Below are 27,088 nucleotides of genomic sequence, written 5' to 3' on the forward strand. Positions count from 1 at the left end.
GGACGTGGCTGGCATCCTCTCCGTTTATTAATGTTGCTGCAAATATTTGTGCTTATTGCTTAATTGTGGGGACTGGGGAGCAGCTGTATTATATAGGAGGAGTGCAGTGCAGAGTTTTGCTGATCAGTGACCACCAGTTTTATCCGTTCTCTGCCTGAAAAACGCTCCATATCTGTGCTCAGTGTGCTGCATATATCTGTGCTCACACTGCTTTATTGTGGGGACTGGGGACCAGCAGTATTATATAGGAGGAGTACAGTGCAGAGTTTTGCTGACAGTGACCACCAATATATATAGCAGTACGGTACGGAAGGCCACTGCTCTACCTACCTCTGTGTCGTCAAGTATACTATCCATCTAGATTCTTTACCTGTGGTGCATTTTAGTTATGCAGTTTGCTGACAGTGACCACCAGTATATATAGCAGTACGGTACGGAATGCCACTGCTCTACCTACCTCTGTGTCGTCAAGTATACTATCCATCTAGATTCTATACCTGTGGTGCATTTTAGTATTGCAGTTTGCTGACAGTGACCACCAGAATCTATAGCAGTACAGTACGGAAGGCCACTGCTCTACCTACCTTTGTGTCATCAAGTATACTATCCATTTAGATTCTATACCTGTGGTGCATTTTGGTTTTGCAGTTTGCTGACAGTGACCACCAGTATATATAGCAGTACGGTACGGAAGGCCACTGCTCTACCTACCTCTGTGTCGTCAAGTATACTATCCATCTAGATTCTATACCTGTGGTGCATTTTAGTTTTGCAGTTTGCTGACAGTGACCACCAGTATATATAGCAGTACGGTACGGAAGGCCACTGCTCTACCTACCTCTGTGTCGTCAAGTATACTATCCATCTAGATTCTATACCTGTGGTGCATTTTAGTTTTGCAGTTTGCTGACAGTGACCACCAGTATATATAGCAGTACGGTACGGAAGGCCACAGCTCTACCTACCTCTGTGTCGTCAAGTATACTATCCATCTAGATTCTATACCTGTGGTGCATTTTAGTTTTGCAGTTTGCTGACAGTGACCACCAGTATATATAGCAGTACGGTACGGAAGGCCACTGCTCTACCTACCTCTGTGTCGTCAAGTATACTATCAATCTAGATTCTATACCTGTGGTGCATTTTAGTTTTGCAGTTTGCTGACAGTGACCACCAGTATATATAGCAGTATGGTACGGAAGGCCACTGCTCTACCTACCTCTGTGTTGTCAAGTATACTATCCATCTAGATTCTATACCTGTGGTGCATTTTAGTTTTGCAGTTTGCTGACAGTGACCACCAGTATATATAGCAGTACGGTACGGAAGGCCACTGCTCTACCTACCTCTGTGTCGTCAAGTATACTATCCATCCATACCTGTGGTGCATTTCAGTTGTGCGCAGTATATATAGTAGTAGGCCATTGCTATTGATACTGGCATATAATTCCACACATTAAAAAATGGAGAACAAAAATGTGCAGATTAAAATAGGGAAAGATCAATATCCACTTCCACCTCGTGCTGAAGCTGCTGCCACTAGTCATGGCCGAGACGATGAAATGCCATCAACGTCGTCTGCCAAAGCCCATGCCCAATGTCATAGTAGAGAGCATGTAAAATCCAAAAAACAAAAGTTCATTAAAATGACCCAAAAATCAAAATTGAAAGCGTCTGATGAGAAGCGTAAACTTGCCAATATGCCATTTACGACACGGAGTGGCAAGGAACGGCTGAGGCCCTGGCCTATGTTCATGGCTAGTGGTTCAGATTCACATGAGGATGGAAGCACTCATCCTCTCGCTAGAAAAATGAAAAGACTTAAGCTGGCAAAAGCACAGCAAAGAACTGTGCATTCTTCTAAATCACAAATCCCCAAGGAGAGTCCAATTGTGTCGGTTGCGATGCCTGACCTTCCCAACACTGGACGGGAAGAGCTTGCGCCTTCCACCATTTGCACGCCCCCTGCAAGTGCTGGAAGGAGCACCCGCAGTCCAGTTCCTGATAGTCAAATTGAAGATGTCACTGTTGAAGTACACCAGGATGAGGATATGGGTGTTGCTGGCGCTGGGGAGGAAATTGACAAGGAGGATTCTGATGGTGAGGTTGTTTGTTTAAGTCAGGCACCCGGGGAGACACCTGTTGTCCGTGGGACGAATATGTCCATTAACATGCCTGGTCAAAATACAAAAAAAATCACCTCTTCGGTGTGGAATTATTTCAACACAAATGCGGACAACAGGTGTCAAGCCGTGTGTTGCCTTTGTCAAGCTGTAATAAGTAGGGGTAAGGACGTTAACCACCTAGGAACATCCTCCCTTATACGTCACCTGGACCGCATTCATCAGAAGTCAGTGACTAGTTCAAAAACTTTGGATGACAGCGTAAGCAGTCCACTGACCACTAAATCCCTTCCTCTTGTAACCAAGCTCCTGCAAACCACACCACCAACTCCCTCAGTGTCAATTTCAACCTTACACAGGAAAGCCAATAGTCCTGCAGGCCATGTCACTGGCAAATCTGACGAGTCCTCTCCTGCCTGGTATTCCTCCGATGCATCCTTGAGTGTAACGCCTACTGCTGCAGGCACTGCTGTTGTTGCTGCTGGAATTCGATCGTCATCCCAGAGGGGAAGTCGGAAGACCACTTGTACTACTTCCAGTAAGCAATTGACTGTCCAACAGTCCTTTGCGAGGAAGATGAAATATCACAGCAGTCATCCTGCTGCAAAGCGGATAACTCAGGTATTGTCAGCCTGGGTGGTGAGAAACATGTGTCCGGTATCCACCGTTAATTCACAGGCAACTAGAGACTTGATTGAGGTATTGTGTCCCCGGTACCAAATACCATCTAGGTTCCATTTCTCTAGGCAGGCGATACCGAAAATGTACACAGACATCAGAAAAAGAGTCACCAGTGTCCTAAAAAATGCAGTTGTACCCAATATCCACTTAACCACGCACATGTGGACAAGTGGAGCAGGGCAGACTCAGGACTATATGACTGTGACAGCCCACTGGGTAGATGTATTGCCTCCCGCAGCAAGAACAGCAGCGGCGGCACCAGTAGCAGCATCTCGCAAACGCCAACTCGTTCCTAGGCAGGCTACGCTTTGTATCACCGCTTTCCATAAGTGGCACACAGCTGACAACCTCTTACGGAAACTGAGGAACATCATCGCAGAATGGCTTACCCCAATTGGACTCTCCTGGGGATTTGTGACATCGGACAACGCCACCAATATTGTGCGTGCATTACATCTGGGCAAATTCCAGCACGTCCCATGTTTTGCACATACATTGAATTTGGTGGTGCAGAATTATTTAAAAAACGACAGGGGCGTGCAAGAGATGCTGTCGGTGGCCCGAAGAATTGCGGGCCACTTTCGGCATTCAGCCACCGCGTGCCGAAGACTGGAGCACCAGCAAACAGTCCTGAACCTGCCCTGCCATCAACTGAAGCAAGAAGTGGTAACGAGGTGGAATTCAACCCTCTATATGCTTCAGAGGATGGAGGAGCAGCAAAAGGCAAAAGGCCATTCAAGCCTATACATCTGCCTATGATATAGGCAAAGGAGGGGGAATGCACCTGACTCAAGCGCAGTGGAGAATGATTTCAACGTTGTGCAAGGTTCTGCAACCCTTTGAACTTGCCACACGTGAAGTCAGTTCAGACACTGCCAGCCTGAGTCAGGTCATTCCCCTCATCAGGCTCTTGCAGAAGAAGCTGGAGACATTGAAGGAGGAGCTAAAACAGAGCGATTCCGCTAGGCATGTGGGACTTGTGGATGGAGCCCTTAATTCACTTAACCAGGATTCACGGGTAGTCAATCTGTTGAATTCAGAGCACTACATTTTGGCCACTGTGCTCGATCCTAGATTTAAAACCTACGTTGTATCTCTCTTTCCAGCAGACACAAGTCTGCAGATGTTCAAAGACCTGCTGGTGAGAAAATTGTCAAGTCAAGCGGAACGTGACCCGTCAACAGCTCCTTCTTCACATTCTCCCTCAACTGGGGGTGCGAGGAAAAGGCTAAGAATTTCGAGCCCACCCGCTGGCGGTGATGCAGAGCAGTCTGGAGCGAGTGCTGACATCTGGTCTGGACTGAAGGACCTGCCAACGATTACTGACATGTCGTCTACTGTCACTGCATATGATTCTGTCACCATTGAAAGAATGGTGGAGGATTATATGAGTGACCGCATCCAAGTAGGCATGTCAGACAGTCCGTACGTATACTGGCAGGAAAAAGAGGCAATTTGGAGGCCCTTGCACAAACTGGCTTTATTCTACATAAGTTGCCCTCCCTCCAGTGTGTACTCCGAAAGAGTGTTTAGGGCAGCCGCTCACCTTGTCAGCAATCGGCGTACGAGGTTAATTCCAGAAAATGTGGAGAAGATGATGTTCATCAAAATAAATTTGAATCAATTCCTCCGTGGAGACATTCACCAGCAATTGCCTCCAGAAAGTACACAGGGATCTGAGATGGTGGATTCCAGTGGGGACGAATTAATAATCTGTGAGGAGGGGGATGTACACAGTGAAAGGGGTGAGGAATTGGAGGATGATGACGAGGTGGACATCTTGCCTCTGTAGAGCCAGTTTGTGCAAGGAGAGATTGATTGCTTCTTTTTTGGTGGGGGCCCAAACCAACCAGTCATTTCAGTCACAGTCGTGTGCCAGACCCTGTGGCTGAAATGATGGGTTCGTTAAAGTTTGCATGTCCTGTTTATACAACATAAGGGTGGGTGGGAGGGCCCAAGGACAATTCCATCTTGCACCTCTTTTTTCTTTAATTTTTCTTTGCATCATGCATTAGTCACACAGCGACCTTGGTGCGCCTCTTTTTTTCTTTGCATCATGTGCTGTTTGGGGACAATTTTTTTGAAGTGCCATCCTGTCTGACACTGCAGTGCCACTCCTAGATGGGCCAGGTGTTTGTGTCGTCCACTTGTGTCGCTTAGCTTAGTCACACAGCGACCTTGGTGCAAATTTTAGGTCTAAAAATAATATTGTGAGGTGTGAGGTGTTCAGAATAGACTGAAAATGAGTGTAAATTATGGTTATTGAGGATAATAATACTATGGGATCAAAATGACCCCCAAATTCTATGATTTAAGCTGTTTTTGTAAAAAAACACCCGAATCCAAAACACACCCGAATCCGACAAAAAAATTTCAGGGAGGTTTTGGCTAAACCCGTCCGAATCCAAAACACGGCAGCGGAACCGAATCCAAAACCAAAACACAAAACCCGAAAAATTTCCAGTGCACATCTCTAGTTCTAATAGAACCTAAGAAAGACTAAAAGATACATGCACAGATAAGAGGCATTTTAATATTTATCTGCAATGCTGCCTATCCTACTGTACTATATACAGTAGATCTTGCTAAGGGGCAAGCAGGATTTTTGCCCGGGGTGCCGCCTTCCGGAGGGCGCCGCTGACGTGGCAAGATCCGCTACTGGTGTTGGTGCTGTGCGGTGCGCGATTAATTCATTGCGCACCCACACTGCATTGTGGGAGCGGCACATAGACACTAGGGGTCATAATTGACCTCTAGTGTCTATGCGGTGCTATGGGAGAGACGTCATGACGTCTTTCCCATAGATCTGAGGAGCAGTGCCGGTGGCCAGAGATGGAGGGCAGCAGCGGTCAGGAAGCAGGAGCGGGGATTGTAAGTATTAATTTATTTTTTTTGTAAGTGTCGCAACTAGGGTGCACAACTCTACAGGGGGCATAGTACTGGGGGCACATCTCTACAGGGGGCAATACTACTGTGGGCACAGCTACAGGGGGCACAGTACTGGGGGCACAGCTACTGAGGGCAGAGCTAAAGCCGGCATAATGGACCATGCCCCTTCTTCATGAAGCCACGCCCCTATTTTTCACCCTGTGCGCCACAAGGTCTAGATCCGGCCCTGACCGTATATTTCACTTGAATTAGTCACTATAGATAGTATTACACTATTTTTGATTTCCTCTTGTCCTCTAATTATACACTGGTGCCTTCACTTGGAGATCCTTAGATTGGGTAACCTTAGGCCCATAGGAACCCTAGCACCTACTTTTCATGACAAACAGATAAGCCTGATTTGATTATCAATTATGCAAGCACTTAGCATTTTAAGACCAAATGGATTATTTTAAGTACTCATATAAATCATTGAAGACCGTTTGTAAGAGTGATCTGTGTCTGAAGACATTACAGAAAGTACACCCACCGAGCAGAGCACTAGGAGGAGGCGAAGCTACTTGGCCAGTCCCCTGGATGGCCAAGTGGCCCATCAGCCCTCTGGCATTTGCCAGAAGTGCCAGATGGTCAGTCTAGTCCCAGCTAGAAGCTGATGTTGCTATGGGTTACACCCTCACTTGTCCTCTGCAGAAGGCATGACACATCTTCTGAGAGACTGAGAGAGGACCTATGGTTATTGCAATATGTAAATGACAATTATTGTGTTGTAGGAGCAAATCTCATGACTTACACATTAATATACAATAATAATTAATGATGGCTATTTGAAGCTATCTGCATTGTGTTTCCTGATGTGACATGGACAGTACAGATTGTTCCTGGGTTTATTTTTTAAGCCACATTCATCATCAAAAAAAGAAAATTTCAAGACTGCTGTAATTACCCTCCTTGAGCATAATGCTGTTAATCTATATCAGCTATTACAGCGTGGGTATGATGACTAGCGAATGATACAATCTGTAAGATTTCCTCGCTTACAGGCAGACTCTCCAAATATCTCACCGACTCCTCATCCATCATAATAATTACTGTGTCATAATTTGGCGCCTTGGCACGGCCACAGTAGGATAAAAGAGGCATTTAAGATAAAAATGTTTTTTACTCAGAAACTTACATCAACATATCATACATGTCTTATTTATTTGCTGTTTTATGGATTAAAATATGGTTTATGCTTATCTGTTGCCAAAATGTACTTGATGTTACTTTATAATATAAAATGCAACGCAGACGCCATTTTATCCTTCCTGAGTGCATGCGTGTTCATTTAAATGTCACTTTCACTTAGGAGGTCATTAAAACCCCTTTCAGACATAGCCAAAAACTTGACTTTGCCAAGGCATGCCGAGTCGACCCGGGTAATAATATAAAGAGGTATATTTACTAAGTTCAGGTTACAAGAATATGGATTAATACAGAGAGAATATAGATACATAATTACTGTGTACAGGCGGTGATTCAGAGCTGATCGTAGATGTGCTAATTTATAGTAGCACATCTACGATCAGGTTCTCTGATATGCGGGGGGAACCCCAGCACAGGGCTAGTCCACCCCGCATGTCAGGCCCTGCCCCCCCTTCCCCCCGTACGGGTGTGAAAGCATCGCACAGTAGCAATGCTTTCGCACCTGCCAGGTAGCTCCCTGCCTGCACAGGCCATCTGCGCTGGCAGGCGGCTTCCCACTGCGTTCTGGGTCGTAGTGCCTGTGTTGTCCGCACCGCGCTCCACCAATGGCGTTCTAATGCCATGGCACGCCCCCTCCCGCCCTGCGACCACCTATGTCTGTCAATCAGGCAGAGGCGACCGGACCGGTGAGATGCTTTTGCATCTCACTGGGTGCACACGAGCAATGCGCCTGCTGTGTGAGCGCACTCCCCAAAGGGCTTCAGACTGCGATTGCTGCCCTTGCACCAATCGGGTCTGAATTAGGATTCTAGTCAACATATTTATGTAATTCCAGGTGTATTTTGCATATAATAATTAGAGATGTGCACCGGAAATTTTTCGGGTTTTGTGTTTTGGTTTTGGATTCGGTTCCGCGGCCGTGTTTTGGATTCGGACGCGTTTTGGCAAAACCTCCCTGAAAATTTTTTGTCGGATTCGGGTGTTTTTTTTACAAAAAACCCTCAAAAACAGCTTAAATCATAGAATTTGGGGGTCATTTTGATATAATATAACCTCAATAACCATAACTTACACAAATTTTCAGTCTATTCTGAACACCTCACACCTCACAATATTATTTTTAGTCCTAAAATTTGCACTGAGGTCGCTGGATGGCTAAGCTAAGCGACACAAGTGGCCGACACAAACACCTGGCCCATCTAGGAGTGGCACTGCAGTGTCAGACAGGATGGCACTTCAAAAAAATTGTCCCCAAACAGCACATGATGCAAAGAAAAAAAGAGGCGCACCAAGGTCGCTGTGTGACTAAGCTAAGCGACACAAGTGGCCGACACAAACACCTGGCCCATCTAGGAGTGGCACTGCAGTGTCAGACAGGATGGCACTTCAAAAAAATAGCCCCCAAACAGCACATGATCCAAAGAAAAAAAGAGGTGCACCAAGGTCGCTGGATGGCTAAGCTAAGCGACACAAGTGGCCGACACAAACACCTGGCCCATCTAGGAGTGGCACTGCAGTTTTCTAGCTAGAGGATGAGTGCTTCCATTCTCATGTGAATCTGAACCACTAGCCACTAGGACTCAGCCGTTCCCTGTCACTCCGTGTCGTAAATGGCATATTGGCAAGTTTGCGCTTCTCATCAGACGCTTTTAATTTTGATTTTTGGGTCATTTTACTGAACTTTTGTTTTTTGGATTTCACATGCTCTCTACTATGACATTGGGCATCGGCCTTGGCAGACGACGTTGATGGCATTTCATCGTCTCGGCCATGACTAGTGGCAGCAGTTTCAGCACGAGGTGGAAGTAAATCTTGATCTTTCCCTATTTTAACCTCCACATTTTTGTTCTCCATTTTTTAATGTGTGGAATTATATGCCAGTATCAATAGCAATGGCCTACTACTTGATATACTGCGCACAACTGAAATGCACCACAGGTATGGATGGATAGTATACTTGACGACACAGAGGTAGGTAGAGCAGTGGCCTACCGTACTGTACTGCTATATATACTGGTGGTCACTGTCAGCAAACTGCAAAACTAAAATGCACCACAGGTATAGAATCTAGATGGATAGTACACTTGACGACACAGAGGTAGGTAGAGCAGTGGCCTTCCGTACCGTACTGCTATATATACTGGTGGTCACTGTCAGCAAACTGCAAAACTAAAATGCACCACAGGTATAGAATCTAGATGGATAGTATACTTGACGACACAGAGGTAGGTAGAGCAGTGGCCTTCCGTACCGTACTGCTATATATACTGGTGGTCACTGTCAGCAAACTGCAAAACTAAAATGCACCACAGGTATAGAATCTAGATGGAAAGTATACTTGACGACACACAGGTAGGTAGAGCAGTGGCCTTCCATACCGTACTGCTATATATACTGGTGGTCACTGTCAGCAAACTGCAAAACTAAAATGCACCACAGGTATAGATCTAGATGGATAGTATACTTGACGACACAGAGGTAGGTAGAGCAGTGGCCTTCCGTACCGTACTGCTATATATACTGGTGGTCATTGTCAGCAAACTGCAAAACTAAAATGCACCACAGGTATAGAATCTAGATGGATAGTATACTTGACGACACAGAGGTAGGTAGAGCAGTGGCCTTCCGTACCGTACTGCTATATATACTGGTGGTCACTGTCAGCAAACTGCAAAACTAAAATGCACCACAGGTATAGAATCTAGATGGATAGTATACTTGACGACACAGAGGTAGGTAGAGCAGTGGCCTTCCGTACCGTACTGCTATATATACTGGTGGTCACTGTCAGCAAACTGCAAAACTAAAATGCACCACAGGTATAGAATCTAGATGGATAGTATACTTGACGACACAGAGGTAGGTAGAGCAGTGGCCTTCCGTGCCATACTGCTATATACTGGTGGTCACTGTCAGCAAACTGCAAAACTAAAATGCACCACAGGTATAGATCTAGATGGATAGTATACTTGACGACACAGAGGTAGGTAGAGCAGTGGCCTTCCGTGCCATACTGCTATATACTGGTGGTCACTGTCAGCAAACTGCAAAACTAAAATGCACCACAGGTATAGAATCTAGATGGATAGTATACTTGATGACACAGAGGTAGGTAGATCAGTGGCCTTCCGTACCGTACTGCTATATATACTGGTGGTCACTGTCAGCAAACTGCAAAACTAAAATGCACCACAGGTATAGAATCTAGATGGATAGTATACTTGACGACACAGAGGTAGGTAGAGCAGTGGCCTTCCGTACCGTACTGCTATATATACTGGTGGTCACTGTCAGCAAAACTCTACACTGTACTCCTCCTATATAATACTGCTGGTCCCCAGTCCCCACAATATAGCAGTGTGAGCACAGATATATGCAGCACACTGAGCACAGATATGGAGCGTTTTTCAGGCAGACAACATATACTGGTGGTCACTGGTCAGCAAAACTCTGCACTGTACTCCTCCTATATAATACTGCTGGTCCCCAGTCCCCACAATAAAGCAGTGTGAGCACAGATATATGCAGCACACTGATCACAGATATGGAGCGTTTTTCAGGCAGAGAATGGATAAAACTGGTGGTCACTGATCAGCAAAACTCTGCACTGTACTCCTCCTATATAATACAGCTGCTCCCCAGTCCCCACAATTAAGCAATAAGCACAAATATTTGCAGCAACATTAATAAACGGAGAGGACGCCAGCCACGTCCTCTCCCTAACATTTCCAATGCACGAGTGAAAATGGCGGCGACGCGCGGCTCCTTATATAGAATCCGAATCTCGCGAGAATCCGACAGCGGGATGATGACGTTCGGGCGCGCTCGGGTTAACCGAGCCATACGGGAGAATCCGAGTCTGCCTCGGACCCGTGTAAAAAGGGTGAAGTTCGGGGGGGTTCGGTTTCCGAGGAACCGAACCCGCTCATCACTAATAATATTATTGCTGTTCTAAATGCAACGGTCACCACTGCCAGCAAGCTTTATACTACGACCAATGGGCACAAATCTATACCCACCAAGTTTCTATTCCACTGTTAACTGTACACTGCGCCTGATTCGTGTTAAGTAAAGAAAATTAATAAGCAACTGGAAGAAAACATGTTGCACTGCAGTCGGGGCAGATGTAACATATGCCGAGAGAGTTAGATTTGGGTGGGGTGTGTCCAAACTGAAATCTACATTGTAGTGTAAAAATTAGTGATGAGCGGGTTCGGTTCCTCGGAATACGAACCCCCCCCCCCCCCCCGAACTTCACCCATTTTACACGGTTCTTAGGCGGACTCGAATCTTCCCGCCTTGCTCGGTAAACCCGAGCGCGCCCGAACGTCATCATCCCGCTGTCGTATTCTCGCGAGATTCCTATTCTATATAAGGAGCCGCGTGTCGCTGCCATTTTCACTCGTGCATTGGAGATGATAGGGAGAGGACGTGTGCAGCGTTCTCTCAGTTGTGTTCAGTGTGCTGCAAATATCTGTGCTCGGTGTGCTGCAAATATCTGTGCTCAGTGTGCTGAAAATATCTACGTTCTCTGCCTGAAAAACGCTCCATATCTGTGCTGCATTGTAGTATATAGTAGGAGGACAGTGCAGAATTTTGCTGACCAGTGACCACCAGTATTATATCAGTACGGTACAGTAGTCCACTGCTCTACCTACCTCTGTGTCGTCAAGTATACTATCCATCCATACCAGTGGTGCATTTAAGTTTTGCGCAGTAGTAGGAGGACAGTGCAGAATTTTGCTGACCATCAGTATATAATATATAGCAGTACGGTACAGTAGTCTACTGCTCTACCTACCTCTGTGTCATCAAGTATACTATCCATCCATACCTGTGGTGCATTTAAGTTTTGCGCAGTAGTAGGAGGACAGTGCATAATTTTGCTGACCACCAGTATATAATATATAGCAGTACGGTACAGTAGTCCACTGCTCTTCCTACCTCTGTGTCGTCAAGTATACTATCAATCCATACCTGTGGTGCATTTAAGTTTTGCGCAGTATATATAGTAGGAGGACAGTGCAGAATTTTGCTGACCACCAGTAAATAATATATAGCAGTACGGTACAATAGTCCACTGCTCTACCTACCTCTGTGTCGTCAAGTATACTATCCATCCATACCTGTGGTGCATTTAAGTTTTGCGCAGTAGTAGGAGGACAGTGCAGAATTTTGCTGACCACCGGTATATAATATATAGCAGTATGGTACAGTAGTCCACTGCTCTACCTACCTCTGTGTCGTCAAGTATACTATCCATCCATACCTGTGGTGCATTTAAGTTTTGCGCAGTAGTAGGAGGACAGTGCATAATTTTGCTGACCACCAGTATATAATATATAGCAGTACCGTACAGTAGTCCACTTATCTACCTACCTCTGTGTCATCAAGTATACTATCCATCCATACCTGTGGTGCATTTAAGTTTTGCGCAGTAGCAGGAGGACAGTGCAGAATTTTGCTACCACCGGTATATAATATATAGCAGTATGGTACAGTAGTCCACTGCTCTACCTACCTCTGTGTCATCAAGTATACTATCCATCCATACCTGTGGTGCATTTAAGTTTTGCGCAGTAGTAGGAGGACAGTGCATAATTTTGCTGACCACCAGTATATAATATATAGCAGTACGGTACAGTAGTCCACTGCTCTACCTACCTCTGTGTCGTCAAGTATACTATCCATCCATATCTGTGGTGCATTTTAGTTGTTGTGCGCAGTATATATAGTAGGAGGACAGTGCATAATTTTGCTGACCACCAGTATATAATATATAGCAGTACGGTACAGTAGTCCACTTCTCTACCTACCTCTGTGTCGTCAAGTATACTATCCATCCATACCTGTGGTGCATTTAAGTTGTGCGCAGTAGTAGGAGGACAGTGCATCATTTTGCTGACCACCAGTATATAATATATAGCAGTACGGTACAGTAGTCCACTGCTCTACCTACCTCTGTGTCATCAAGTATACTATCCATCCATACCTGTGGTGCATTTTAGTTGTTGTGCGCAGTATATATAGTAGGAGGACAGTGCATAATTTTGCTGACCACCAGTATATAATATATAGCAGTACGGTACAGTAGTCCACTGCTCTACCTACCTCTTTGTCGTCAAGTATACTATCCATCCATACCTGTGGCGCATTTAAGTTTTTCACAGTATATATAGTAGGAGGACAGTGCAGAATTTTGCTGACCTCCAGTATATAATATATAGCAGTACGGTACAGTAGTCCACAACTCTACCTACCTCTGTGTCGTCAAGTATACTATCCATCCATACCTGTGGTGCATTTAAGTTTTGCGCAGTATATATAGTAGGAGGACAGTGCATAATTTTGCTGACCACCAGTATATAATATATAGCAGTACGGTACAGTAGGCCATTGCTATTGATACTGGCATATAATTCCACACATTAAAAAATGGAGAACAAAAATGTGGAGGGTAAAATAGGGAAAGATCAAGATCCACTTCCACCTCGTGCTGAAGCTGCTGCCACTAGTCATGGCCGAGACGTTGAAATGCCATCAATGTCGTCTGCCAAGGCCGATGCCCAATGTCATAGTAGAGAGCATGTAAAATCGCTGGATGGCAGAGTTAATAGCTAATAGGAAGGATTTTATGATGCACTTGGGGAAAGAAGGGGGTGTTATTGTACACAATCTAGTTTTCCCTATTAAATTATTGACATGTTAAATTTACAGTAGCTGCTAAATCGCTGGACTTACATTTAATACCTGATCTTTTTGGATTATGGATGTTTGGTTGCAGTGCTTCATGTCCAGAGATCTCTATGACCCATGATAGCCAGTTTTGTTTTGTCTTTTTGCTGCTGTGATTGCAGTTTGAATGTAACATAGAATAGATTAGGGCAGCCTGTAGGTCTCTGTTCGGGATACGGTCCTTAGGTCGACCTTACTTAGGTTGATACTCAATAGGTTGACCACTATTGGTCATTAGGTAGACACCTGGAAAAGATCAACATAAGCATTAGGTTGACATGGCAAAGGTCGACACATGAAAAGGTCGACATGAGTTTTTCTTTAAAAAAAATAATTTTTTCAAGTTTTTCATACTTGGCAATTCACGTGGACTACGATTGGGAATAGTAACCAGCATGCGAGGCGACATGAGGGTATATTTACTAAGCTCACGATTTTGACCGATTTGGTGTTTTTTGATCAAAGTGTCATCTCGGGAATTTACTAAACTAAAATCTCGGCAGTGATGAGGCCATTCGTATTTTTTTGGTAGTCAAAGAAAAAAAATGTGAATGAATATACCATCGGTTAAACGCGGCTGCTTGTTTATCAGTGGGAAGGGGTGGGAAACTTAAAAAATAAGATTTTACTTACCGGTAAATCTATTTCTCGTAGTCCGTAGAGGATGCTGGGGACTGGGGACTCCGTAAGGACCATGGGGAATAGACGGGCTCCGCATGAGATAGGGCACTTTAAGAAAGCTTTGGATTCTGGGTGTGCACTGGCTCCTCCCTCTATGCCCCTCCTCCAGACTTCAGTTAGAGAAACTGTGCCCAGAGGAGATGAACAGTACGAGGAAAGGATTTTTGTAAATCTAAGGGCAAGATTCATACCAGCCACACCAATCACACCGTATAACTTGTGATAAACTACCCAGTTAACAGTATGAACAATAACATAGCCTCGGTTCAAACCCGATCAACTATAACATAACCCTTATGTAAGCAATAACTATATACAAGTCTTGCAGAAGAAGTCCACACTTGGGACGGGCGCCCAGCATCCTCTACGGACTACGAGAAATAGATTTACCGGTAAGTAAAATCTTATTTTCTCTAACGTCCTAGAGGATGCTGGGGACTCCGTAAGGACCATGGGGATTATACCAAAGCTCCCAAACGGGCGGGAGAGTGCGGATGACTCTGCAGCACCGATTGAGCAAACAGGAGGTCCTCCTCAGCTAGGGTATCAAACTTATAAAACTTTGCAAAGGTGTTTGACCCTGACCAAGTAGCACAAGTAGCAGCTCGGCACAGTTGTAGTGCCGAGACCCATCTGGCAGCCACCCAAGAAGAGCCCACCTTCCTAGTGGAATGGGCCTTAACCGATTTAGGCAATGGCAATCCTGCCGAAGAATGCGCCTGCTGAATCGTGTTACAGATCCAGCGAGCAATAGTCTGCTTTGAAGCAGGAGCGCCAACCTTGTTGGCCGCATATAGAACAAACAGAGCTTCGGTCTTCCTGATCCTAGCCATTCTGGTCACATAAATCTTCAAAGCCCTGACCACATCCAGGGACTCGGAATCCTCCAAGTCCCGTGTAGCCACAGGCACGACAATAGGTTGGTTCATATGAAAAGATGAGACCACCTTGGGCAGAAATTGAGGACGAGTCCTCAACTCTGCCCTATCCACGTGAAAAATCAGGTATGGGCTTTTATATGATAAAGCCGCAAATTCCGAAACCCGCCTTGCAGAAGCTAAGGCCAACAACATGACCACTTTCCAAGTGAGGTATTTCAACTCTACTGTTTTGAGTTGTTCAAACCAAGGTGACTTGAGGAAACTTAATACCACGTTAAGGTCCCAAGGCACCACCGGAGGTACAAAGGGAGGCTGAATATGCTGCACGCCCTTCACAAAAGTCTGTACTTCAGGAAGGGAAGCCAATTCTCTTTGAAAGAAAATGGATAAGGCCGAAATTTGGACCTTTATGGACCCTAATTTTAGGCCCAAATTCACTCCCGTTTGAAGGAAGTGAAGCAGACGGCCCAACTGGAACTCCTCCGTAGGAGCAGCTCTGGCCTCACACCAAGAAACATATTTTTGCCATATACGGTGATAATGTTTCGACGTCACGTCCTTCCTAGCCTTGATCAGGGTAGGAATGACCTCCTCCGGAATCCCTTTTTCCGCTAGGATCCGGCGTTCAACCGCCATGCCGTCAAACGCAGCCGCGGTAAGTCTTAGAACAGACAGGGCCCCTGCTGCAGCAGGTCCTGCCTTAGAGGAAGAGGCCACGGATCTTCTGCGAGCAACTCTTACAGATCCGGATACCAAGTCCTCCTTGGCCAATCTGGAACAATGAGGATTGTTCTGACCCTTCTTATTCTTATTATCCTCAACACCTTGGGTATGAGAGGTAGAGGAGGAAACACATAGACCGATCTGAACACCCAAGGTGTCACCAGAGCATCTACCGCAACCGCCTAAGGGTCTCTTGACCTGGCGCAATACCTCTTTAGCTTTTTGTTGAGGTGGGACGCCATCATGTCTATCTGAGGCAGTCCCCACCGATCCGTGATCTGTGTGAAGAATTCTTGATGAAGTCCCCACTCTCCCGGATGCAGGTTGTGCCTGCTGAGAAAGTCCGCCTCCCAGTTGTCCACCCCCCGGGATGAACACTGCTGATAGTGCGCTTACATGGCCTTCCGCCCAGCGAAGAATCCTGGTCGCCTCTGCCATGGCTACTCTGCTCCTTGTGCCGCCTTGGCGGTTTACATGAGCCACTGCCGTGACATTGTCTGACTGAATCAGAACCGGTTTGTTCCGAAGCCATTTCTCCGCTTGGCGTAGGGCGTTGTATATGGCCCTCAACTCCAGGTCATTGATGTGGAGACCAGTCTCTAGGTTTGACCAGAGACCCTGGAAATTTTTCCTAGTACGACAGCTCCCCAACCTCGGAGGCTCGCGTCCGTGGTCACCAGGACCCAGTCCTGAATGCCGAACCTGCGACCCTCCAGGAGGTGAGCACTGCACAGCCACCACAGGAGAGACACCCTGGCCCTGGGAGACAGGGCGATCCATTTTTGCATGTGTAGATGTGACTTGGACCATTTGTCCAATAGGTCCCATTGAAAGGTCCTTGCATGGAACCTGCCGAAGGGGATGGCCTCGTATGAAGCCACCATCTTCCACAGAACCCTCGTGCAATGATGCACTGAAACCTTTTTTGGCTTCAATAGGTTCCTGACCAGAGCTACGAGCTCCTGAGCCTTCTCCACTGGAAGAAAAACTCTTTTTTGGTCTGTGTCTAGAATCAGGCCCAAAAAGGTCAGACGCGTTGCAGTGACTAGCTGGGATTTCGGTAAATTGAGAATCCAGCCGTGCCTCTGCAACGTCTTCACGGACAGAGACACGCTGTCCAGCAACTTCTCCCGAGATCTCGCCTTTATGAGGAGATCGTCCAAGTACGGGATAATTGTGACGCCCTGCCTGCGCAGGAGCACCATAATTTCTGCCATTACCTTGGTGAAAATTCTCGGGGCCGTGGAAAGACCAAACGGCAACGTCTGAAATTGGTAGTGACAGTCCTGTACTGCAAATCTCAGGAACGCCTGGTGAGGAGGGAAAATCGGAACATGAAGGTACGCATCCTTTATGTCCAGGGACACCATCCAATCCCCTCCCTCCAGGCTGGCAATGACCGCTCTGAGCGATTCCATTTTGAACTTGAACCTCTTCAAGTACAGGTCCAGGGATTTCAGATTTAAAATGGGTCTGACCGAACCGTCCGGTTTCGGTACCACAAATAGGGATGAGTAATAACCCTCTCCTTGCTGGAGATGAGGAACTTTGACTATCACCTGTTGAATGTACAATTTGTGAATTGCAGCTAACACCAGCTCCCTCTCCGACGGGGAAGCCGGCAGAGCCGATTTGAAAAAACCGGCGAGGAGGCATGTCTTCGAATTCCAGTCTGTATCCCTGGGAAACAATCTCTATTGCCCTGTGAGAGAACCCAGACGTGGCTGAAAAGACGAAGTAATGCCCCCACTTGATCTGACCCCCCCCCCCCGGAAAGCCCCAGCGTCATGCGGTGGACTTTGCAGATGTAGGGGAGGACTTCTGCTCTTGGGAACTAGCCGAGTGCAGCTTTTCTCCCTTGCCTTTACCTCTGGCAACAAAGGACGATCCTCGTACCTTCTTGCTTTTATTGGAACGAGAGGACTGCATTTGATAATGCGGTACCTTCTTAGCATGCTGCGGGGGAACATAAGGTAAAAATTTTGATTTACCGGCCGTAGCAGTAGAGACAAGGTCCGAGAGGCCTTCTCCAAACAACTCCTCCCCCTTGTAAGGCAATGACTCCATATGCCGCTTTGATTCGGCGTCTCCCGTCCACTGTCGGGTCAACAAGAGTCGCCTAGCAGAAATAGACATAGCGTTTATTCTGGAGCTTAGTAAACAAATGTCTCTCTGAGCATCCCTCATATACAAGGCAGCATCTCTGATATGCTCAATGGTCATTAGAATGGTATCCCTATCTAAGGTGTCAATCTCCGTAGATAAGGAGTCTGCCCATGCCACGACAGCACTACAAATCCAGGCCGACGCCATGGCCGGTCTAACGATAGTTCCTGAATGTGTGTAAATGTGCTTCATGATAATTTCCTGCTTGCGATCAGCAGGATCCTTGAGGGAAGCAGTATCCGGAGAAGGTAGTGCCACCTTCTTGGATAAGCGTGTCAGTGCCTTGTCTACTTTAGGCGAAGATTCCCATCGTATCCTATCCTTCTGTGGAAAAGGATACGCCATAAGAATCCTTTTGGGAACATGTAGTCTCCTATCCGGAGACTCCCAAGCCTTTTCGCACAATTCGCTTAGCTCAAATGAGGACGGAAACGTGACCTCAGGCTTTTTCCCTTTATACATGTGAACCCTCGTGTCAGGTACAGGGGGTTCCTCAGTGATATGCAAAACCTCTTATATGGCAATAATCATGTATCGAATACCCTTTGCCACCTTCGGCTGTAATTTTGCATCCTCATAGTCGACACTAGAGTCAGTATCTGTGTCGGTATCTGTGTCAGCGACCTGGGATATGGGGCGCTTTTGAGACCCTGAAGGTCCTGGCGCCACAGGGACAGGCACGGTCTGGCTACCTGACTGATCCCTAGCCTCAGCCTTGTCTAACCTTTTATGCAGGAGATTCACATTTGCATTTAAGACCTTCAGCATATCCACCCAGTCCGGTGTCGGCGTTGCCGACGGCGACCTGACATTCAAACACTCCCCCTCCACATTAAGCGAGCCTTCCTCGTCAAACATGTCGACACCCACGTACCGACACACTTCACACACACAGGGAAACTCTTTTCTGAAGACAGTATCCCCTTTAAGGCCCCTTTGGAGAGACAGAGAGAGAGTATGCCAGCACACACCCCAGCGCAATGACCCTGGAGACCAACACAAAAAGTTTTTCCCCAGCAGCGCTGTATAATATCTTATCCGCCAATTATGTGCCCCCCCTCTCTTTTAAACACCCCTTCACCGTGTGCAAGCAGGGGAGAGTCCGGGGAGCTTCCTCTCAGCGTTCTGTGGAGAGAAAAATGGCGCTGGTGAGTGCTGAGGGAGAAGCCCCGCCCCCTCGGTGGCGGGCTTCGGTCCCGCTCAAATTTGTGTAAAAATGGCAGGGGCTCATTTATATACATGTACAGTGCCTAGCTGTACATGTATATATCTTTTTGCCATGTTTTGAGTAGAGATGAGCGGGTTCGGTTCCTCGGAATCCGAACCCCCCCGAACTTCAGCCTTTTTACACGGGTCCAAGGCAGACTCGGATCTTCCCGCCTTGCTCGGTTAACCCGAGCGCGCCCGAACGTCATCATCCCGCTGTCGGATTCTCGCGAGACTCGTATTCTATCGCGAGACTCGGATTCTATATAAGGAGCCGCGCGTCGCCGCCATTTTCACACGTGCATTGAGATTGATAGGGAGAGGACGTGGCTGGCGTCCTCTCCGTTAGAATAGATAGAGACACTTGAGTTGATTTACTACTAACTTAGTAATTTTGGGGAGCATTAGGAGTACTCAGAGTGCAGAGTTTTGCTGATAGTTACTAGTGACCACCACCAGTTTTATTTATTATTTAATATAATCCGTTCTCTGCCTGAAAAAAAAACGATACACAGTCACATACCATATCTGTGCTCAGCCTCAGTGTGCTGCATGATAATATCATCTATGTATATCTGACTGTGCTGAGTGCTCACTGCTCACACAGCTGAATTGTGGGGGAGACTGGAGTGCAGTTATAGCAGGAGTACAGTGCACACTTTTGCTGCCAGTGTGACTGACCAGTGACCACCAGTATATTGTCTGCCTGAAAAAGTTAAACACTCCTGTGGTGTTTTTTTTTTTTTTTATTCTATAAACGCATTCTGCTGACAGTGTCCAGCAGGTCCGTCATTCATTATATTATATAAATATTTACCTGCAGTAGTGTTATATTTTTTTTGTTCATCTCTATCATCTTTATCATCTCTATATTAGCAGACGCAGTACGGTAGTCCACGGCAGTGGCTACCTCTGTGTCGTCAGTGCTCGTCCATAATTATATACCTACCTGTGGTGGGTTTTTTTTTTCTATCTTCTTCATACTAGTAGTTTAGGAGTCTGCTGACAGTGTCCAGCAGGTCCGTCATTATATTATATATACCTGCAGTAGTGATATATATATATTTTTTATATCATTATCATCTCTATACTAGCAGATGCAGTACGGTAGTCAACGGCTGTAGCTACCTCTGTGTCGTCAGTGCTCGTCCATAATTGTATACCTACCTGTGGTGGGTTTTTTTTTTCTATCTTCTTCATACTAGTAGTTTAGGAGTCTGCTGACAGTGTACAGCAGGTCCGTCATTATATTATATATACCTGCAGTAGTGATATATATATATTTTTTATATCATTATCATCTCTATACTAGCAGACGCAGTACGGTAGTCCACGGCTGTAGCTACCTCTGTGTCGTCAGTGCTCGTCCATAATTGTATACCTACCTGTGGTGGGTTTTTTTTTTCTATCTTCTTCATACTAGTAGTTTAGGAGTCTGCGGACAGTGTACAGCAGGTCCGTCATTATATTATATATACCTGCAGTAGTGATATATATATATTTTTTATATCATTATCATCTCTATACTAGCAGACGCAGTACGGTAGTCCACGGCTGTAGCTACCTCTGTGTCGTCAGTGCTCGTCCATAATTGTATACCTACCTGTGGTGGGTTTTTTTTTTCTATCTTCTTCATACTAGTAGTTTAGGAGTCTGCTGACAGTGTCCAGCAGGTCCGTCATTATATTATATATACCTGCAGTAGTGATATATATATATTTTTTATATCATTATCATCTCTATACTAGCAGACGCAGTACGGTAGTCCACGGCTGTAGCTACCTCTGTGTCGTCAGTGCTCGTCCATAATTGTATACCTACCTGTGGTGGGTTTTTTTTTTCTATCTTCTTCATACTAGTAGTTTAGGAGTCTGCTGACAGTGTCCAGCAGGTCCGTCATTATATTATATATACCTGCAGTAGTGATATATATATATTTTTTATATCATTATCATCTCTATACTAGCAGACGCAGTACGGTAGTCCACGGCTGTAGCTACCTCTGTGTCGTCAGTGCTCGTCCATAATTGTATACCTACCTGTGGTGGGGTTTTTTTTTCTATCTTCTTCATACTAGTAGTTTAGGAGTCTGCTGACAGTGTCCAGCAGGTCCGTCATTATATTATATATACCTGCAGTAGTGATATATATATATTTTTTATATCATTATCATCTCTATACTAGCAGACGCAGTACGGTAGTCCACGGCTGTAGCTACCTCTGTGTCGTCAGTCACTCGTCATCCATAAGTATACTAGTATCCATCCATCTCCATTGTTTACCTGAGGTGCCTTTTATTTGTGCCTATTAAAATATGGAGAACAAAAATGTTGAGGTTCCAAAAATAGGGAAAGATCAAGATCCACTTCCACCTCGTGCTGAAGCTGCTGCCACTAGTCATGGCCGAGACAATGAAATTCCATCAACGTCGTCTGCCAAGGCCGATGCCCAATGTCATAGTACAGAGCATGTAAAATCCAAAACACAAAATATCAGTAAAAAAAGGACTCAAAAATCTAAAATAAAATCGTCGGAGGAGAAGCGTAAACTTGCCAATATGCCATTTACCACACGGAGTGGCAAGGAACGGCTGAGGCCCTGGCCTATGTTCATGGCTAGTGGTTCAGCTTCACATGAGGATGGAAGCACTCAGCCTCTCGCTAGAAAAATGAAAAGACTTAAGCTGGCAAAAGCACAGCAAAGAACTGTGCGTTCTTCGAAATCACAAATCCACAAGGAGAGTCCAATTGTGTCGGTTGCGATGCCTGACCTTCCCAACACTGGACGTGAAGAGCATGCGCCTTCCACCATTTGCACGCCCCCTGCAAGTGCTGGAAGGAGCACCCGCAGTCCAGTTCCTGATAGTCAGATTGAAGATGTCAGTGTTGAAGTACACCAGGATGAGGATATGGGTGTTGCTGGCGCTAGGGAGGAAATTGACAAGGAGGATTCTGATGGTGAGGTGGTTTGTTTAAGTCAGGCACCCGGGGAGACACCTGTTGTCCGTGGGAGGAATATGGCCATTGACATGCCTGGTGAAAATACCCAAAAAATCAGCTCTTCGGTGTGGAATTATTTCAACAGAAATGCGGACAACAGGTGTCAAGCCGTGTGTTGCCTTTGTCAAGCTGTAATAAGTAGGGGTAAGGACGTTAACCACCTCGGAACATCCTCCCTTATACGTCACCTGCAGCGCATTCATCATAAGTCAGTGACAAGTTCAAAAACTTTGGGCGACAGCGGAAGCAGTCCACTGACCAGTAAATCCCTTCCTCTTGTAACCAAGCTCACGCAAACCACCCCACCAACTCCCTCAGTGTCAATTTCCTCCTTCCCCAGGAATGCCAATAGTCCTGCAGGCCATGTCACTGGCAATTCTGATGAGTCCTCTCCTGCCTGGGATTCCTCCGATGCATCCTTGAGTGTAACGCCTACTGCTGCTGGCGCTGCTGTTGTTGCTGCTGGGAGTCGATGGTCATCCCAGAGGGGAAGTCGTAAGACCACTTTTACTACTTCCACCAAGCAATTGACTGTCCAACAGTCCTTTGCGAGGAAGATGAAATATCACAGCAGTCATCCTGCTGCAAAGCGGATAACTGAGGCCTTGGCATCCTGGGTGGTGAGAAACGTGGTTCCGGTATCCATCATTACTGCAGAGCCAACTATAGACTTGTTTGAGGTACTGTGTCCCCGGTACCAAATACCATCTAGGTTACATTTCTCTAGGCAGGCGATACCGAAAATGTACACAGACCTCAGAAAAACACTCACCAGTGTCCTAAAAAATGCAGTTGTACCCAATGTCCACTTAACCACGGACATGTGGACAAGTGGAGCAGGGCAGACTCAGGACTATATGACTGTGACAGCCCACTGGGTAGATGTATTGACTCCCGCCGCAAGAACAGCAGCGGCGGCACCAGTAGCAGCATCTCGCAAACGCCAACTCTTTCCTAGGCAGGCTACGCTTTGTATCACCGCTTTCCAGAATACGCACACAGCTGAAAACCTCTTACGGCAACTGAGGAACATCATCGCAGAATGGCTTACCCCAATTGGACTCTCCTGTGGATTTGTGGCATCGGACAACGCCAGCAATATTGTGTGTGCATTAAATCTGGGCAAATTCCAGCACGTCCCATGTTTTGCACATACCTTGAATTTGGTGGTGCAGAATTATTTAAAAAACGACAGGGGCGTGCAAGAGATGCTGTCGGTGGCCAGAAGAATTGCGGGACACTTTCGGCGTACAGGCACCACGTACAGAAGACTGGAGCAACACCAAAAACGCCTGAACCTGCCCTGCCATCATCTGAAGCAAGAAGTGGTAACGAGGTGGAATTCAACCCTCTATATGCTTCAGAGGTTGGAGGAGCAGCAAAAGGCCATTCAAGCCTATACAACTGAGCACGATATAGGAGGTGGAATGCACCTGTCTCAAGCGCAGTGGAGAATGATTTCAACGTTGTGCAAGGTTCTGCAACCTTTTGAACTTGCCACACGTGAAGTCAGTTCAGACACTGCCAGCCTGAGTCAGGTCATTCCCCTCATCAGGCTTTTGCAGAAGAAGCTGGAGACATTGAAGGAGGAGCTAACACTGAGCGATTCCGCTAGGCATGTGGGACTTGTGGATGGAGCCCTTAATTCGCTTAACAAGGATTCACGGGTGGTCAATCTGTTGAAATCAGAGCACTACATTTTGGCCACCGTGCTCGATCCTAGATTTAAAACCTACGTTGTATCTCTCTTTCCGGCAGACACAAGTCTGCAGGGGTTCAAAGAACTGCTGGTGAGAAAATTGTCAAGTCAAGCGGAACGCGACCTGTCAACATCTCCTCCTTCACATTCTCCCGCAACTGGGGGTGCGAGGAAAAGGCTCAGAATTCCGAGCCCACCCGCTGGCGGTGATGTAGGGCAGTCTGGAGCGACTGCTGATGCTGACATCTGGTCCGGACTGAAGGACCTGCCAACGATTACGGACATGTCGTCTACTGTCACTGCATATGATTCTCTCACCATTGAAAGAATGGTGGAGGATTATATGAGTGACCGCATCCAAGTAGGCACGTCAGACAGTCCGTACGTATACTGGCAGGAAAAAGAGGCAATTTGGAGGCCCTTGCACAAACTGGCTTTATTCTACCTAAGTTGCCCTCCCACAAGTGTGTACTCCGAAAGAGTGTTTAGTGCCGCCGCTCACCTTGTCAGCAATCGGCGTACGAGGTTACTTCCAGAAAATGTGGAGAAGATGATGTTCATTAAAATGAATTATAATCAATTCCTCCATGGAGACATTCACCAGCAGCAATTGCCTCCACAAAGTACACAGGGAGCTGTGATGGTGGATTCCAGTGGGGACGAATTGATAATCTGTGAGGAGGGGGATGTACACGGTGATGAATCGGAGGATGATGATGAGGTGGACATCTTGCCTCTGTAGAGCCAGTTTGTGCAAGGAGAGATTAATTTCTTCTTTTTTGGTGGGGGTCCAAACCAACCCGTCATTTCAGTCACAGTCGTGTGGCAGACCCTGTCACTGAAATGATGGGTTGGTTAAAGTGTGCATGTCCTGTTTATACAACATAAGGGTGGGTGGGAGGGCCCAAGGACAATTCCATCTTGCACCTCTTTTTTCTTTAATTTTTCTTTGCGTCATGTGCTGTTTGGGGAGTGTTTTTTGGAAGGGCCATCCTGCGTGACACTGCAGTGCCACTCCTAGATGGGCCAGGTGTTTGTGTCGGCCACTAGGGTCGCTTATCTTAGTCACACAGCTACCTCATTGCGCCTCTTTTTTTTCTTCTTTGCGTCATGTGCTGTTTGGGGAGTATTTTTTGGAAGGGCCATCCTGCGTGACACTGCAGTGCCACTCCTAGATGGGCCAGGTGTTTGTGTCGGCCACTAGGGTCACTTATCTTAGTCACACAGCTACCTCATTGCGCCTCTTTTTTTTCTTCTTTGCGTCATGTGCTGTTTGGGGAGTATTTTTTGGAAGGGCCATCCGGCCTGACACTGCAGTGCCACTCCTAGATGGGCCAGGTGTTTGTGTCGGCCACTTGGGTCGCTGAGCTTAGTCACACAGCTACCTCATTGCGCCTCTTTTTTTCTTTGCGTCATGTGCTGTTTGGGGAGTGTTTTTTGGAAGGGCCATCCTGTGTGACACTGCAGTGCCACTCCTAGATGGGCCAGGTGTTTGTGTCGGCCACTTGGGTCGCTGAGCTTAGTCATCCAGCGACCTCGGTGCAAATTTTAGGACTAAAAACAATATTGTGAGGTGTGAGGTGTTCAGAATAGACTGAAAATGAGTGGAAATTATGGTTATTAAGGTTAATAATACTTTGGGATCAAAATGACCCCCAAATTCTATGATTTAAGCTGTTTTTTAGGGTTTTTTGAAAAAAAACACCCGAATCCAAAACACACCCGAATCCGACAAAAAAAATTCGGTGAGGTTTTGCCAAAACGCGTTCGAACCCAAAACACGGCCACGGAACCGAACCCAAAACCAAAACACAAAACCCGAAAAATTTCCGGTGCACATCTCTTGTTTTGAGGTGTTATTATTGCTGCCCAGGGCGCCCTCCCTGCGCCCTGCACCCATACAGTGACCGGAGTGTGTGAGGTGTGTGGAGCAATGACGCACAGCTGCGGTGCTGTGCGTTACCTCAGTGAAGCCGCTGAAGGCTTCTGCCGCCTGAGACATCTTCTTGCTTCTGTTCTTCTGGCTCTGTGAGGAGAACGGCGGCGTGGCTCCGGGGGTGGACGCCCAGGACGAACCTGTGTTCACCCCCTCTGGAGCTAATGGTATCCAGTAGCCGAGGAAGCAGATCCTATCATTTAAGTAGGTCTGCTCCTCTCTCCGCAGTCCCTCGATGCAGGGAGCCTGTTGCCAGCAGTGCTCCCTGTAAAAATAGAAAAATCCAAACAAAAATGCTTTCTAATGCAAAGAACTCAGGAGAGTTCCCTGCAGTGCGCCCATCTTCCTCTGGGCACAGTGTAAAACTGAGGTCTGGAGGAGGGACATAGAGGGAGGAGCCAGTGCACACCCAGAATACAAAGCTTTCTTAAAGTGCCCTATCTCCTGCGGAGCCCGTCTATTCCCCATGGTCCTTACAGAGTCCCCAGCATCCACTAGGACGTTAGAGAATTTTTTAAAAAAAAATGCGTGGGGTCCCCCCTCCTAAGCAAAACCAGCCACGGGCTCTTTGAGCCGGTCCTGGTTGTAAAAATATGGGAAGAAAAATGACTGGGGTTCCCCCATATTTAAACAACCAGCACCGGGCTCTGCGTCCGGTCCTGGTGCAAAAAATACGGGTGACAAAATACATAGGGGTCCCCCGTATTTTTTGAACCAGCACTGGGCTCCACTAGTCAGAGAGATAATGCCACAGCCGGGGGACACTTTTATATCGGTCCCTGCGGCCCTGGCATTAAATCACTAACTAGTCACCCCTGGCCGGGGTACCCTGGAGGAGTGGGGACCCCTTAAATCAAGGGGTCCCCCCCTCCAGCCACCCAAGGGCGAGGGGTGAAGCCCGAGGCTGTCCCCCCATCCAAGGCCTGCGGATGGGGGGCTGATAGCCATGTGTAAAAATAAAAATATTGTTTTTTGTAGCAGTACTACAAGTCCCAGAAAGCCTCCCCCTCAAGCTGGTACTTGGAGAACCACAAGTACCAGCATGCGGTAGAAAAACGGGCCCGCTGGTACCTATAGTACTACTCCAAAAAAAATACCCAAATAAAAACAGAACTCACACACCTTGAAAGTAAAACTTTATTACATACATGCACACCTACATTCACACATACTTACCTATGTTC

General features: G+C 46.6%; 1 long non-coding RNA gene across 2 annotated transcripts in view; it reads right to left on the minus strand.

The window, feature by feature from the left end:
* The window catches only part of LOC134957077 (uncharacterized), a 154,212-nt gene that overhangs the window by 13,982 nt on the left and 113,142 nt on the right, over window positions 1-27,088 (minus strand). Inside the window, exon 3 of one of the 2 annotated variants that reach the window (XR_010186438.1) lies at window positions 13,620-13,859. The exons of the other annotated variant lie outside the window; for it this stretch is intronic. This is a non-coding gene — a long non-coding RNA (uncharacterized LOC134957077). The remainder of the gene's footprint in view (window positions 1-13,619; window positions 13,860-27,088) is intronic. 2 annotated transcript variants of the gene reach the window in all.

The sequence above is a fragment of the Pseudophryne corroboree genome, chromosome 9 (genome assembly GCF_028390025.1).
Source record: "Pseudophryne corroboree isolate aPseCor3 chromosome 9, aPseCor3.hap2, whole genome shotgun sequence".
In the NCBI taxonomy this organism is placed as follows: Eukaryota; Metazoa; Chordata; class Amphibia; order Anura; family Myobatrachidae; genus Pseudophryne; species Pseudophryne corroboree.